The following is a 14,860-nucleotide window of genomic DNA, read 5'->3' as shown; positions in this document are numbered from 1 at the left end:
GGGTTAAGAAATGCCTTTCCTCTCTTACCTCAGGCCTCTGTGATGTCATCGGCTGCAGTCACACCCCTGGAGCCTCATCGGGCCTGGGTCCCACGGCTGGAGTATGCTGCTGCTGAGGGAGCAAGGGAGGAGGACGAGCCACCTGACCAGCGGCCCCTCGGACCTCTAGTGCCCATTCTCCCCTGCGTGGTACCACAGTCTCCCGGTCCAACGTGGCCCTCCTACGGGAAAGCAAAGCCTGGTGTACCCAAGTGACGGTGGAGCAGCTGAGAGGGAAGAGCTGTGAGGAAACCGGGTCTGCACGGCTCCTGCTAGGCAGGTTCCCACCTCCAGCCCACTTCATTAGAGTCGCCCCACCTGTGAAGCACGGCAACCACCGAGTAGCCCACTTACAATCTAGCGATAGGCCTGGGGTGGGGCAGTGCAGGTTAAGGGGCAGGAGGCGAGGATACACAAGCCCTAGGGTGTCTGTTTAGCCACCTTCGACTCCCCATGTCCCGTCCAACACCGGGACCCCCGCTAAGGCTTTCTTTCCCGAAGTAAGCAGAGAGGACACGGAGTAGTGCTGCCGCCTTGTGGCACACTGCCGTAACAACCTTACAAACCGTGCTGTAGGGCACCTATCACTCACAATGCCTGAGGCCTGCTCCTTTGTAAACGCATCCCTGCCCTCAAGAAATATCCTGGGCTAGGTAATCTGAAGTGAATTCAAATCAGGCCCGACTCTCAGGCAGAAACCTTTCAAGACCTCAGTGGTACTCACCCGGGTTTTAGAAAACAGTACATTCAAATGAAAAGGTGCTCAGGACCAGTCATGATTAGAGAGTGCAAAGGAAGCTAGACGAGGGGTTCTCTGGCTGCAGTCCTCACAAACACTAAAAGCGTTAAGTGCTCAAGAGAGCATGCCCCAAAGGGAAGCCTACCATTGCTGTTGCCAGGATCGTATAAATTGGTAACAGCCGGTATAAAGGTCATTATGCAAGGTGCTTACCAAACTAAACACTGGAGGGACCCCGAGATTCGGCACACCCGCTGCAGGTCGTAAAACCAGAGACTAGCATCATTGGAAGGAAGCACTTGCACCCCAGCGGTCGTTGTGGTACCCTTTACCACAGCCAAGACATACAAAGGAACGACATGTCGAGCGCGGGGTGAACGCAGAAAGGTGTTCTGCTACCTACATTCCCTCGAACACCACTCATCCACAGAACAAAACGAACTCATACTATTTGCAGCAGCATGGACGGAGCACTGATGATCTCACTAATTCTGGTAAATAAGAGGCAGCGAGACACAAATCCCAGGCTATCTCTTATATGTGCAGTCTAAATAGGGATACAAAGGAAGCAGCATACAAAGGAAACACAGGTTCACAAAGGGAAGAGAGAAGCGTGGAGTTCCTAGAAGGGGATATTGGATGCCGGGGAAGGGGGAAGTAGGAGGCTGGGATTCCCAGACACACACTTAACGTATCAAAAAGTGCTCATCAAGGGCGACCCACCCAAAAGCACAGGGAGTGCTAGAAAACATACCTCAATTAACTGACAGGGCAAAGAACCCGAAACGCTCCAGGGACAGCTTCGTTAATAATTGCATCAAGGGGCTGTAGAACTCAAACAGACGCAATGCTGTATATGAACTATGCTGAAAAGGAAAAGGACTATTCAATGACAAGGCAAGGAAGGGGTTAAGAAATGCCTTTCCTCTCTTACCTCAGCCCTCTGTGATGTCATCGGCTGCAGTCACACCCCTGGAGCCTCATCGGGCCTGGGTCCCACGGCTGGAGTATGCTGCTGCTGAGGGAGCAAGGGAGGAGGACGTGCCACCTGACCAGCGGCCCCTCGGACCTCTAGTGCCCATTCTCCCCTGCGTGGTACCACAGTCTCCCGGTCCAACGTGGCCCTCCTACGGGAAAGCAAAGCCTGGTGTACCCAAGTGACGGTGGAGCAGCTGAGAGGGAAGAGCTGTGAGGAAACCGGGTCTGCACGGCTCCTGCTAGGCAGGTTCCCACCTCCAGCCCACTTCATTAGAGTCGCCCCACCTGTGAAGCACGGCAACCACCGAGTAGCCCACTTACAATCTAGCGATAGGCCTGGGGTGGGGCAGTGCAGGTTAAGGGGCAGGAGGCGAGGATACACAAGCCCTAGAGTGTCTGTTTAGCCACCTTCGACTCCCCATGTCCCGTCCAACACCGGGACCCCCGCTAAGGCTTTCTTTCCCCAAGTTACCAGAGAGGACACGGAGTAGTGCTGCCGCCTTGTGGCACACTGCCGTAACAACCTTCCAAACCGTGCCGAAGGGCACCTATCACTCACAATGCCTGCGGCCTGCAGCTTTGCAAACGCAGCCCTGCCCTCAAGATATATCCTGGGCTAGGTAATCTGAAGTGAATTCAAATCAGGCCCGACTCTCAGGCAGAAACCTTTCAAGACCTCAGTGGTACTCACCCGCGTTTTAGAAAACAGCACATTCAAATGAAAAGGTCCTCAGGATCTGTCAGGATTAGAGAGTGCAAAGGAAGCTAGACGAGGGGTTCCCTGGCTGCAGTCCTCACAAACGCGAAAAGCGTTAAGTGCTCAAGAGAGCATGCCCCAAAGGGAAGCCTACCATTGCTGTTGCCGGGATCGTAAATTGGTAACAGCCGGTATAAAGGTCATTATGCAAGGTGCTTACCAAACTAAACACTGGAGGGACCCCGAGATTCGGCACACCCGCTGCAGGTCGTAAAACCAGAGACTAGCATCATTGGAAGGAAGCACTTGCACCCCAGCGGTCGTTGTGGTACCCTTTACCACAGCCAAGACATACAAAGGAACGACATGTCGAGCGCGGGGTGAATGCAGAAAGGTGTTCTGCTACCTACATTCCCTCGAACACCACTCATCCACAGAACAAAACGAACTCATACTATTTGCAGCAGCATGGACGGAGCACTGATGATCTCACTAATTCTGGTAAATAAGAGGCAGCGAGACACAAATCCCAGGCTATCTCTTATATATGCAGTCTAAATAGGGATACAAAGGAAGCAGCATACAAAGGAAACACAGGTTCACAAAGGGAAGAGAGAAGCGTGGAGTTCCTAGAAGGGGATATTGGATGCCGGGGAAGGGGGAAGTAGGAGGCTGGGATTCCCAGACACACACTTAACGTATCAAAAAGTGCTCATCAAGGGCGACCCACCCGAAAGCACAGGGAGTGCTAGAAAACATACCTCAATTAACTGACACGGCAAAGAACCCGAAACGCTCCAGGGACAGCTTCGTTAATAATTGCATCAAGGGGCTGTAGAACTCAAACAGACGCAATGCTGTATATGAACTATGCTGAAAAGGAAAAGGACTATTCAATGACAAGGCAAGGAAGGGGTTAAGAAATGCCTTTCCTCTCTTACCTCAGCCCTCTGTGATGTCATCGGCTGGAGTCACACCCCTGGAGCCTCATCGGGCCTGGGTCCCACGGCTGGAGTATGCTGCTGCTGAGGGAGCAAGGGAGGAGGACGAGCCACCTGACCAGCGGCCCCTCGGACCTCTAGTGCCCATTCTCCCCTGCGTGGTACCACAGTCTCCCGGTCCAACGTGGCCCTCCTACGGGAAAGCAAAGCCTGGTGTACCCAAGTGACGGTGGAGCAGCTGAGAGGGAAGAGCTGTGAGGAAACCGGGTCTGCACGGCTCCTGCTAGGCAGGTTCCCACCTCCAGCCCACTTCATTAGAGTCGCCCCACCTGTGAAGCACGGCAACCACCGAGTAGCCCACTTACAATCTAGCGATAGGCCTGGGGTGGGGCAGTGCAGGTTAAGGGGCAGGAGGCGAGGATACACAAGCCCTAGAGTGTCTGTTTAGCCACCTTCGACTCCCCATGTCCCGTCCAACACCGGGACCCCCGCTAAGGCTTTCTTTCCCCAAGTTACCAGAGAGGACACGGAGTAGTGCTGCCGCCTTGTGGCACACTGCCGTAACAACCTTCCAAACCGTGCCGAAGGGCACCTATCACTCACAATGCCTGCGGCCTGCAGCTTTGCAAACGCAGCCCTGCCCTCAAGATATATCCTGGGCTAGGTAATCTGAAGTGAATTCAAATCAGGCCCGACTCTCAGGCAGAAACCTTTCAAGACCTCAGTGGTACTCACCCGCGTTTTAGAAAACAGCACATTCAAATGAAAAGGTCCTCAGGATCTGTCAGGATTAGAGAGTGCAAAGGAAGCTAGACGAGGGGTTCCCTGGCTGCAGTCCTCACAAACGCGAAAAGCGTTAAGTGCTCAAGAGAGCATGCCCCAAAGGGAAGCCTACCATTGCTGTTGCCGGGATCGTAAATTGGTAACAGCCGGTATAAAGGTCATTATGCAAGGTGCTTACCAAACTAAACACTGGAGGGACCCCGAGATTCGGCACACCCGCTGCAGGTCGTAAAACCAGAGACTAGCATCATTGGAAGGAAGCACTTGCACCCCAGCGGTCGTTGTGGTACCCTTTACCACAGCCAAGACATACAAAGGAACGACATGTCGAGCGCGGGGTGAACGCAGAAAGGTGTTCTGCTACCTACATTCCCTCGAACACCACTCATCCACAGAACAAAACGAACTCATACTATTTGCAGCAGCATGGACGGAGCACTGATGATCTCACTAATTCTGGTAAATAAGAGGCAGCGAGACACAAATCCCAGGCTATCTCTTATATATGCAGTCTAAATAGGGATACAAAGGAAGCAGCATACAAAGGAAACACAGGTTCACAAAGGGAAGAGAGAAGCGTGGAGTTCCTAGAAGGGGATATTGGATGCCGGGGAAGGGGGAAGTAGGAGGCTGGGATTCCCAGACACACACTTAACGTATCAAAAAGTGCTCATCAAGGGCGACCCACCCGAAAGCACAGGGAGTGCTAGAAAACATACCTCAATTAACTGACAGGGCAAAGAACCCGAAACGCTCCAGGGACAGCTTCGTTAATAATTGCATCAAGGGGCTGTAGAACTCAAACAGACGCAATGCTGTATATGAACTATGCTGAAAAGGAAAAGGACTATTCAATGACAAGGCAAGGAAGGGGTTAAGAAATGCCTTTCCTCTCTTACCTCAGGCCTCTGTGATGTCATCGGCTGCAGTCACACCCCTGGAGCCTCATCGGGCCTGGGTCCCACGGCTGGAGTATGCTGCTGCTGAGGGAGCAAGGGAGGAGGACGTGCCACCTGACCAGCGGCCCCTCGGACCTCTAGTGCCCATTCTCCCCTGCGTGGTGCCACAGTCTCCCGGTCCAACGTGGCCCTCCTACGGGAAAGCAAAGCCTGGTGTACCCAAGTGACGGTGGAGCAGCTGAGAGGGAAGAGCTGTGAGGAAACCGGGTCTGCACGGCTCCTGCTAGGCAGGTTCCCACCTCCAGCCCACTTCATTAGAGTCGCCCCACCTGTGAAGCACGGCAACCACCGAGTAGCCCACTTACAATCTAGCGATAGGCCTGGGGTGGGGCAGTGCAGGTTAAGGGGCAGGAGGCGAGGATACACAAGCCCTAGGGTGTCTGTTTAGCCACCTTCGACTCCCCATGTCCCGTCCAACACCGGGACCCCCGCTAAGGCTTTCTTTCCCGAAGTAAGCAGAGAGGACACGGAGTAGTGCTGCCGCCTTGTGGCACACTGCCGTAACAACCTTACAAACCGTGCTGTAGGGCACCTATCACTCACAATGCCTGAGGCCTGCTCCTTTGTAAACGCATCCCTGCCCTCAAGAAATATCCTGGGCTAGGTAATCTGAAGTGAATTCAAATCAGGCCCGACTCTCAGGCAGAAACCTTTCAAGACCTCAGTGGTACTCACCCGGGTTTTAGAAAACAGTACATTCAAATGAAAAGGTGCTCAGGACCAGTCATGATTAGAGAGTGCAAAGGAAGCTAGACGAGGGGTTCTCTGGCTGCAGTCCTCACAAACACTAAAAGCGTTAAGTGCTCAAGAGAGCATGCCCCAAAGGGAAGCCTACCATTGCTGTTGCCAGGATCGTATAAATTGGTAACAGCCGGTATAAAGGTCATTATGCAAGGTGCTTACCAAACTAAACACTGGAGGGACCCCGAGATTCGGCACACCCGCTGCAGGTCGTAAAACCAGAGACTAGCATCATTGGAAGGAAGCACTTGCACCCCAGCGGTCGTTGTGGTACCCTTTACCACAGCCAAGACATACAAAGGAACGACATGTCGAGCGCGGGGTGAACGCAGAAAGGTGTTCTGCTACCTACATTCCCTCGAACACCACTCATCCACAGAACAAAACGAACTCATACTATTTGCAGCAGCATGGACGGAGCACTGATGATCTCACTAATTCTGGTAAATAAGAGGCAGCGAGACACAAATCCCAGGCTATCTCTTATATGTGCAGTCTAAATAGGGATACAAAGGAAGCAGCATACAAAGGAAACACAGGTTCACAAAGGGAAGAGAGAAGCGTGGAGTTCCTAGAAGGGGATATTGGATGCCGGGGAAGGGGGAAGTAGGAGGCTGGGATTCCCAGACACACACTTAACGTATCAAAAAGTGCTCATCAAGGGCGACCCACCCGAAAGCACAGGGAGTGCTAGAAAACATACCTCAATTAACTGACAGGGCAAAGAACCCGAAACGCTCCAGGGACAGCTTCGTTAATAATTGCATCAAGGGGCTGTAGAACTCAAACAGACGCAATGCTGTATATGAACTATGCTGAAAAGGAAAAGGACTATTCAATGACAAGGCAAGGAAGGGGTTAAGAAATGCCTTTCCTCTCTTACCTCAGGCCTCTGTGATGTCATCGGCTGCAGTCACACCCCTGGAGCCTCATCGGGCCTGGGTCCCACGGCTGGAGTATGCTGCTGCTGAGGGAGCAAGGGAGGAGGACGTGCCACCTGACCAGCGGCCCCTCGGACCTCTAGTGCCCATTCTCCCCTGCGTGGTGCCACAGTCTCCCGGTCCAACGTGGCCCTCCTACGGGAAAGCAAAGCCTGGTGTACCCAAGTGACGGTGGAGCAGCTGAGAGGGAAGAGCTGTGAGGAAACCGGGTCTGCACGGCTCCTGCTAGGCAGGTTCCCACCTCCAGCCCACTTCATTAGAGTCGCCCCACCTGTGAAGCACGGCAACCACCGAGTAGCCCACTTACAATCTAGCGATAGGCCTGGGGTGGGGCAGTGCAGGTTAAGGGGCAGGAGGCGAGGATACACAAGCCCTAGGGTGTCTGTTTAGCCACCTTCGACTCCCCATGTCCCGTCCAACACCGGGACCCCCGCTAAGGCTTTCTTTCCCGAAGTAAGCAGAGAGGACACGGAGTAGTGCTGCCGCCTTGTGGCACACTGCCGTAACAACCTTACAAACCGTGCTGTAGGGCACCTATCACTCACAATGCCTGAGGCCTGCTCCTTTGTAAACGCATCCCTGCCCTCAAGAAATATCCTGGGCTAGGTAATCTGAAGTGAATTCAAATCAGGCCCGACTCTCAGGCAGAAACCTTTCAAGACCTCAGTGGTACTCACCCGGGTTTTAGAAAACAGTACATTCAAATGAAAAGGTGCTCAGGACCAGTCATGATTAGAGAGTGCAAAGGAAGCTAGACGAGGGGTTCTCTGGCTGCAGTCCTCACAAACACTAAAAGCGTTAAGTGCTCAAGAGAGCATGCCCCAAAGGGAAGCCTACCATTGCTGTTGCCAGGATCGTATAAATTGGTAACAGCCGGTATAAAGGTCATTATGCAAGGTGCTTACCAAACTAAACACTGGAGGGACCCCGAGATTCGGCACACCCGCTGCAGGTCGTAAAACCAGAGACTAGCATCATTGGAAGGAAGCACTTGCACCCCAGCGGTCGTTGTGGTACCCTTTACCACAGCCAAGACATACAAAGGAACGACATGTCGAGCGCGGGGTGAACGCAGAAAGGTGTTCTGCTACCTACATTCCCTCGAACACCACTCATCCACAGAACAAAACGAACTCATACTATTTGCAGCAGCATGGACGGAGCACTGATGATCTCACTAATTCTGGTAAATAAGAGGCAGCGAGACACAAATCCCAGGCTATCTCTTATATGTGCAGTCTAAATAGGGATACAAAGGAAGCAGCATACAAAGGAAACACAGGTTCACAAAGGGAAGAGAGAAGCGTGGAGTTCCTAGAAGGGGATATTGGATGCCGGGGAAGGGGGAAGTAGGAGGCTGGGATTCCCAGACACACACTTAACGTATCAAAAAGTGCTCATCAAGGGCGACCCACCCGAAAGCACAGGGAGTGCTAGAAAACATACCTCAATTAACTGACAGGGCAAAGAACCCGAAACGCTCCAGGGACAGCTTCGTTAATAATTGCATCAAGGGGCTGTAGAACTCAAACAGACGCAATGCTGTATATGAACTATGCTGAAAAGGAAAAGGACTATTCAATGACAAGGCAAGGAAGGGGTTAAGAAATGCCTTTCCTCTCTTACCTCAGGCCTCTGTGATGTCATCGGCTGCAGTCACACCCCTGGAGCCTCATCGGGCCTGGGTCCCACGGCTGGAGTATGCTGCTGCTGAGGGAGCAAGGGAGGAGGACGTGCCACCTGACCAGCGGCCCCTCGGACCTCTAGTGCCCATTCTCCCCTGCGTGGTGCCACAGTCTCCCGGTCCAACGTGGCCCTCCTACGGGAAAGCAAAGCCTGGTGTACCCAAGTGACGGTGGAGCAGCTGAGAGGGAAGAGCTGTGAGGAAACCGGGTCTGCACGGCTCCTGCTAGGCAGGTTCCCACCTCCAGCCCACTTCATTAGAGTCGCCCCACCTGTGAAGCACGGCAACCACCGAGTAGCCCACTTACAATCTAGCGATAGGCCTGGGGTGGGGCAGTGCAGGTTAAGGGGCAGGAGGCGAGGATACACAAGCCCTAGGGTGTCTGTTTAGCCACCTTCGACTCCCCATGTCCCGTCCAACACCGGGACCCCCGCTAAGGCTTTCTTTCCCGAAGTAAGCAGAGAGGACACGGAGTAGTGCTGCCGCCTTGTGGCACACTGCCGTAACAACCTTACAAACCGTGCTGTAGGGCACCTATCACTCACAATGCCTGAGGCCTGCTCCTTTGTAAACGCATCCCTGCCCTCAAGAAATATCCTGGGCTAGGTAATCTGAAGTGAATTCAAATCAGGCCCGACTCTCAGGCAGAAACCTTTCAAGACCTCAGTGGTACTCACCCGGGTTTTAGAAAACAGTACATTCAAATGAAAAGGTGCTCAGGACCAGTCATGATTAGAGAGTGCAAAGGAAGCTAGACGAGGGGTTCTCTGGCTGCAGTCCTCACAAACACTAAAAGCGTTAAGTGCTCAAGAGAGCATGCCCCAAAGGGAAGCCTACCATTGCTGTTGCCAGGATCGTATAAATTGGTAACAGCCGGTATAAAGGTCATTATGCAAGGTGCTTACCAAACTAAACACTGGAGGGACCCCGAGATTCGGCACACCCGCTGCAGGTCGTAAAACCAGAGACTAGCATCATTGGAAGGAAGCACTTGCACCCCAGCGGTCGTTGTGGTACCCTTTACCACAGCCAAGACATACAAAGGAACGACATGTCGAGCGCGGGGTGAACGCAGAAAGGTGTTCTGCTACCTACATTCCCTCGAACACCACTCATCCACAGAACAAAACGAACTCATACTATTTGCAGCAGCATGGACGGAGCACTGATGATCTCACTAATTCTGGTAAATAAGAGGCAGCGAGACACAAATCCCAGGCTATCTCTTATATGTGCAGTCTAAATAGGGATACAAAGGAAGCAGCATACAAAGGAAACACAGGTTCACAAAGGGAAGAGAGAAGCGTGGAGTTCCTAGAAGGGGATATTGGATGCCGGGGAAGGGGGAAGTAGGAGGCTGGGATTCCCAGACACACACTTAACGTATCAAAAAGTGCTCATCAAGGGCGACCCACCCGAAAGCACAGGGAGTGCTAGAAAACATACCTCAATTAACTGACAGGGCAAAGAACCCGAAACGCTCCAGGGACAGCTTCGTTAATAATTGCATCAAGGGGCTGTAGAACTCAAACAGACGCAATGCTGTATATGAACTATGCTGAAAAGGAAAAGGACTATTCAATGACAAGGCAAGGAAGGGGTTAAGAAATGCCTTTCCTCTCTTACCTCAGGCCTCTGTGATGTCATCGGCTGCAGTCACACCCCTGGAGCCTCATCGGGCCTGGGTCCCACGGCTGGAGTATGCTGCTGCTGAGGGAGCAAGGGAGGAGGACGTGCCACCTGACCAGCGGCCCCTCGGACCTCTAGTGCCCATTCTCCCCTGCGTGGTGCCACAGTCTCCCGGTCCAACGTGGCCCTCCTACGGGAAAGCAAAGCCTGGTGTACCCAAGTGACGGTGGAGCAGCTGAGAGGGAAGAGCTGTGAGGAAACCGGGTCTGCACGGCTCCTGCTAGGCAGGTTCCCACCTCCAGCCCACTTCATTAGAGTCGCCCCACCTGTGAAGCACGGCAACCACCGAGTAGCCCACTTACAATCTAGCGATAGGCCTGGGGTGGGGCAGTGCAGGTTAAGGGGCAGGAGGCGAGGATACACAAGCCCTAGGGTGTCTGTTTAGCCACCTTCGACTCCCCATGTCCCGTCCAACACCGGGACCCCCGCTAAGGCTTTCTTTCCCGAAGTAAGCAGAGAGGACACGGAGTAGTGCTGCCGCCTTGTGGCACACTGCCGTAACAACCTTACAAACCGTGCTGTAGGGCACCTATCACTCACAATGCCTGAGGCCTGCTCCTTTGTAAACGCATCCCTGCCCTCAAGAAATATCCTGGGCTAGGTAATCTGAAGTGAATTCAAATCAGGCCCGACTCTCAGGCAGAAACCTTTCAAGACCTCAGTGGTACTCACCCGGGTTTTAGAAAACAGTACATTCAAATGAAAAGGTGCTCAGGACCAGTCATGATTAGAGAGTGCAAAGGAAGCTAGACGAGGGGTTCTCTGGCTGCAGTCCTCACAAACACTAAAAGCGTTAAGTGCTCAAGAGAGCATGCCCCAAAGGGAAGCCTACCATTGCTGTTGCCAGGATCGTATAAATTGGTAACAGCCGGTATAAAGGTCATTATGCAAGGTGCTTACCAAACTAAACACTGGAGGGACCCCGAGATTCGGCACACCCGCTGCAGGTCGTAAAACCAGAGACTAGCATCATTGGAAGGAAGCACTTGCACCCCAGCGGTCGTTGTGGTACCCTTTACCACAGCCAAGACATACAAAGGAACGACATGTCGAGCGCGGGGTGAACGCAGAAAGGTGTTCTGCTACCTACATTCCCTCGAACACCACTCATCCACAGAACAAAACGAACTCATACTATTTGCAGCAGCATGGACGGAGCACTGATGATCTCACTAATTCTGGTAAATAAGAGGCAGCGAGACACAAATCCCAGGCTATCTCTTATATGTGCAGTCTAAATAGGGATACAAAGGAAGCAGCATACAAAGGAAACACAGGTTCACAAAGGGAAGAGAGAAGCGTGGAGTTCCTAGAAGGGGATATTGGATGCCGGGGAAGGGGGAAGTAGGAGGCTGGGATTCCCAGACACACACTTAACGTATCAAAAAGTGCTCATCAAGGGCGACCCACCCGAAAGCACAGGGAGTGCTAGAAAACATACCTCAATTAACTGACAGGGCAAAGAACCCGAAACGCTCCAGGGACAGCTTCGTTAATAATTGCATCAAGGGGCTGTAGAACTCAAACAGACGCAATGCTGTATATGAACTATGCTGAAAAGGAAAAGGACTATTCAATGACAAGGCAAGGAAGGGGTTAAGAAATGCCTTTCCTCTCTTACCTCAGGCCTCTGTGATGTCATCGGCTGCAGTCACACCCCTGGAGCCTCATCGGGCCTGGGTCCCACGGCTGGAGTATGCTGCTGCTGAGGGAGCAAGGGAGGAGGACGTGCCACCTGACCAGCGGCCCCTCGGACCTCTAGTGCCCATTCTCCCCTGCGTGGTGCCACAGTCTCCCGGTCCAACGTGGCCCTCCTACGGGAAAGCAAAGCCTGGTGTACCCAAGTGACGGTGGAGCAGCTGAGAGGGAAGAGCTGTGAGGAAACCGGGTCTGCACGGCTCCTGCTAGGCAGGTTCCCACCTCCAGCCCACTTCATTAGAGTCGCCCCACCTGTGAAGCACGGCAACCACCGAGTAGCCCACTTACAATCTAGCGATAGGCCTGGGGTGGGGCAGTGCAGGTTAAGGGGCAGGAGGCGAGGATACACAAGCCCTAGGGTGTCTGTTTAGCCACCTTCGACTCCCCATGTCCCGTCCAACACCGGGACCCCCGCTAAGGCTTTCTTTCCCGAAGTAAGCAGAGAGGACACGGAGTAGTGCTGCCGCCTTGTGGCACACTGCCGTAACAACCTTACAAACCGTGCTGTAGGGCACCTATCACTCACAATGCCTGAGGCCTGCAGCTTTGCAAACGCAGCCCTGCCCTCAAGAAATATCCTGGGCTAGGTAATCTGAAGTGAATTCAAATCAGGCCCGACTCTCAGGCAGAAACCTTTCAAGACCTCAGTGGTACTCACCGGGTTTTAGAAAACAGTACATTCAAATGAAAAGGTGCTCAGAACCAGTCATGATCAGAGAGTGCAAAGGAAGCTAGACGAGGGGTTCCCTGGCTGCAGTCCTCACAAACACTAAAAGCGTTAAGTGCTCAAGAGAGCATGCCCCAAAGGGAAGCCTACCATTGCTGTTGCCAGGATCGTATAAATTGGTAACAGCCGGTATAAAGGTCATTATGCAAGGTGCTTACCAAACTAAACACTGGAGGGACCCCGAGATTCGGCACACCCGCTGCAGGTCGTAAAACCAGAGACTAGCATCATTGGAAGGAAGCACTTGCACCCCAGCGGTCGTTGTGGTACCCTTTACCACAGCCAAGACATACAAAGGAACGACATGTCGAGCGCGGGGTGAACGCAGAAAGGTGTTCTGCTACCTACATTCCCTCGAACACCACTCATCCACAGAACAAAACGAACTCATACTATTTGCAGCAGCATGGACGGAGCACTGATGATCTCACTAATTCTGGTAAATAAGAGGCAGCGAGACACAAATCCCAGGCTATCTCTTATATGTGCAGTCTAAATAGGGATACAAAGGAAGCAGCATACAAAGGAAACACAGGTTCACAAAGGGAAGAGAGAAGCGTGGAGTTCCTAGAAGGGGATATTGGATGCCGGGGAAGGGGGAAGTAGGAGGCTGGGATTCCCAGACACACACTTAACGTATCAAAAAGTGCTCATCAAGGGCGACCCACCCGAAAGCACAGGGAGTGCTAGAAAACATACCTCAATTAACTGACAGGGCAAAGAACCCGAAACGCTCCAGGGACAGCTTCGTTAATAATTGCATCAAGGGGCTGTAGAACTCAAACAGACGCAATGCTGTATATGAACTATGCTGAAAAGGAAAAGGACTATTCAATGACAAGGCAAGGAAGGGGTTAAGAAATGCCTTTCCTCTCTTACCTCAGCCCTCTGTGATGTCATCGGCTGGAGTCACACCCCTGGAGCCTCATCGGGCCTGGGTCCCACGGCTGGAGTATGCTGCTGCTGAGGGAGCAAGGGAGGAGGACGAGCCACCTGACCAGCGGCCCCTCGGACCTCTAGTGCCCATTCTCCCCTGCGTGGTACCACAGTCTCCCGGTCCAACGTGGCCCTCCTACGGGAAAGCAAAGCCTGGTGTACCCAAGTGACGGTGGAGCAGCTGAGAGGGAAGAGCTGTGAGGAAACCGGGTCTGCACGGCTCCTGCTAGGCAGGTTCCCACCTCCAGCCCACTTCATTAGAGTCGCCCCACCTGTGAAGCACGGCAACCACCGAGTAGCCCACTTACAATCTAGCGATAGGCCTGGGGTGGGGCAGTGCAGGTTAAGGGGCAGGAGGCGAGGATACACAAGCCCTAGGGTGTCTGTTTAGCCACCTTCGACTCCCCATGTCCCGTCCAACACCGGGACCCCCGCTAAGGCTTTCTTTCCCCAAGTTACCAGAGAGGACACGGAGTAGTGCTGCCGCCTTGTGGCACACTGCCGTAACAACCTTCCAAACCGTGCTGTAGGGCACCTATCACTCACAATGCCTGCGGCCTGCAGCTTTGCAAACGCAGCCCTGCCCTCAAGATATATCCTGGGCTAGGTAATCTGAAGTGAATTCAAATCAGGCCCGACTCTCAGGCAGAAACCTTTCAAGACCTCAGTGGTACTCACCCGGGTTTTAGAAAACAGTACATTCAAATGAAAAGGTGCTCAGGACCAGTCATGATTAGAGAGTGCAAAGGAAGCTAGACGAGGGGTTCTCTGGCTGCAGTCCTCACAAACACTAAAAGCGTTAAGTGCTCAAGAGAGCATGCCCCAAAGGGAAGCCTACCATTGCTGTTGCCAGGATCGTATAAATTGGTAACAGCCGGTATAAAGGTCATTATGCAAGGTGCTTACCAAACTAAACACTGGAGGGACCCCGAGATTCGGCACACCCGCTGCAGGTCGTAAAACCAGAGACTAGCATCATTGGAAGGAAGCACTTGCACCCCAGCGGTCGTTGTGGTACCCTTTACCACAGCCAAGACATACAAAGGAACGACATGTCGAGCGCGGGGTGAACGCAGAAAGGTGTTCTGCTACCTACATTCCCTCGAACACCACTCATCCACAGAACAAAACGAACTCATACTATTTGCAGCAGCATGGACGGAGCACTGATGATCTCACTAATTCTGGTAAATAAGAGGCAGCGAGACACAAATCCCAGGCTATCTCTTATATGTGCAGTCTAAATAGGGATACAAAGGAAGCAGCATACAAAGGAAACACAGGTTCACAAAGGGAAGAGAGAAGCGT

Source organism: Phocoena phocoena, chromosome 10 (genome assembly GCF_963924675.1).
Source record: "Phocoena phocoena chromosome 10, mPhoPho1.1, whole genome shotgun sequence".
Lineage (NCBI taxonomy): Eukaryota > Metazoa > Chordata > Mammalia > Artiodactyla > Phocoenidae > Phocoena > Phocoena phocoena.
The sequence above is the reverse complement of the archived record's forward strand: the minus strand, read 5'-3'. Positions refer to the sequence as shown.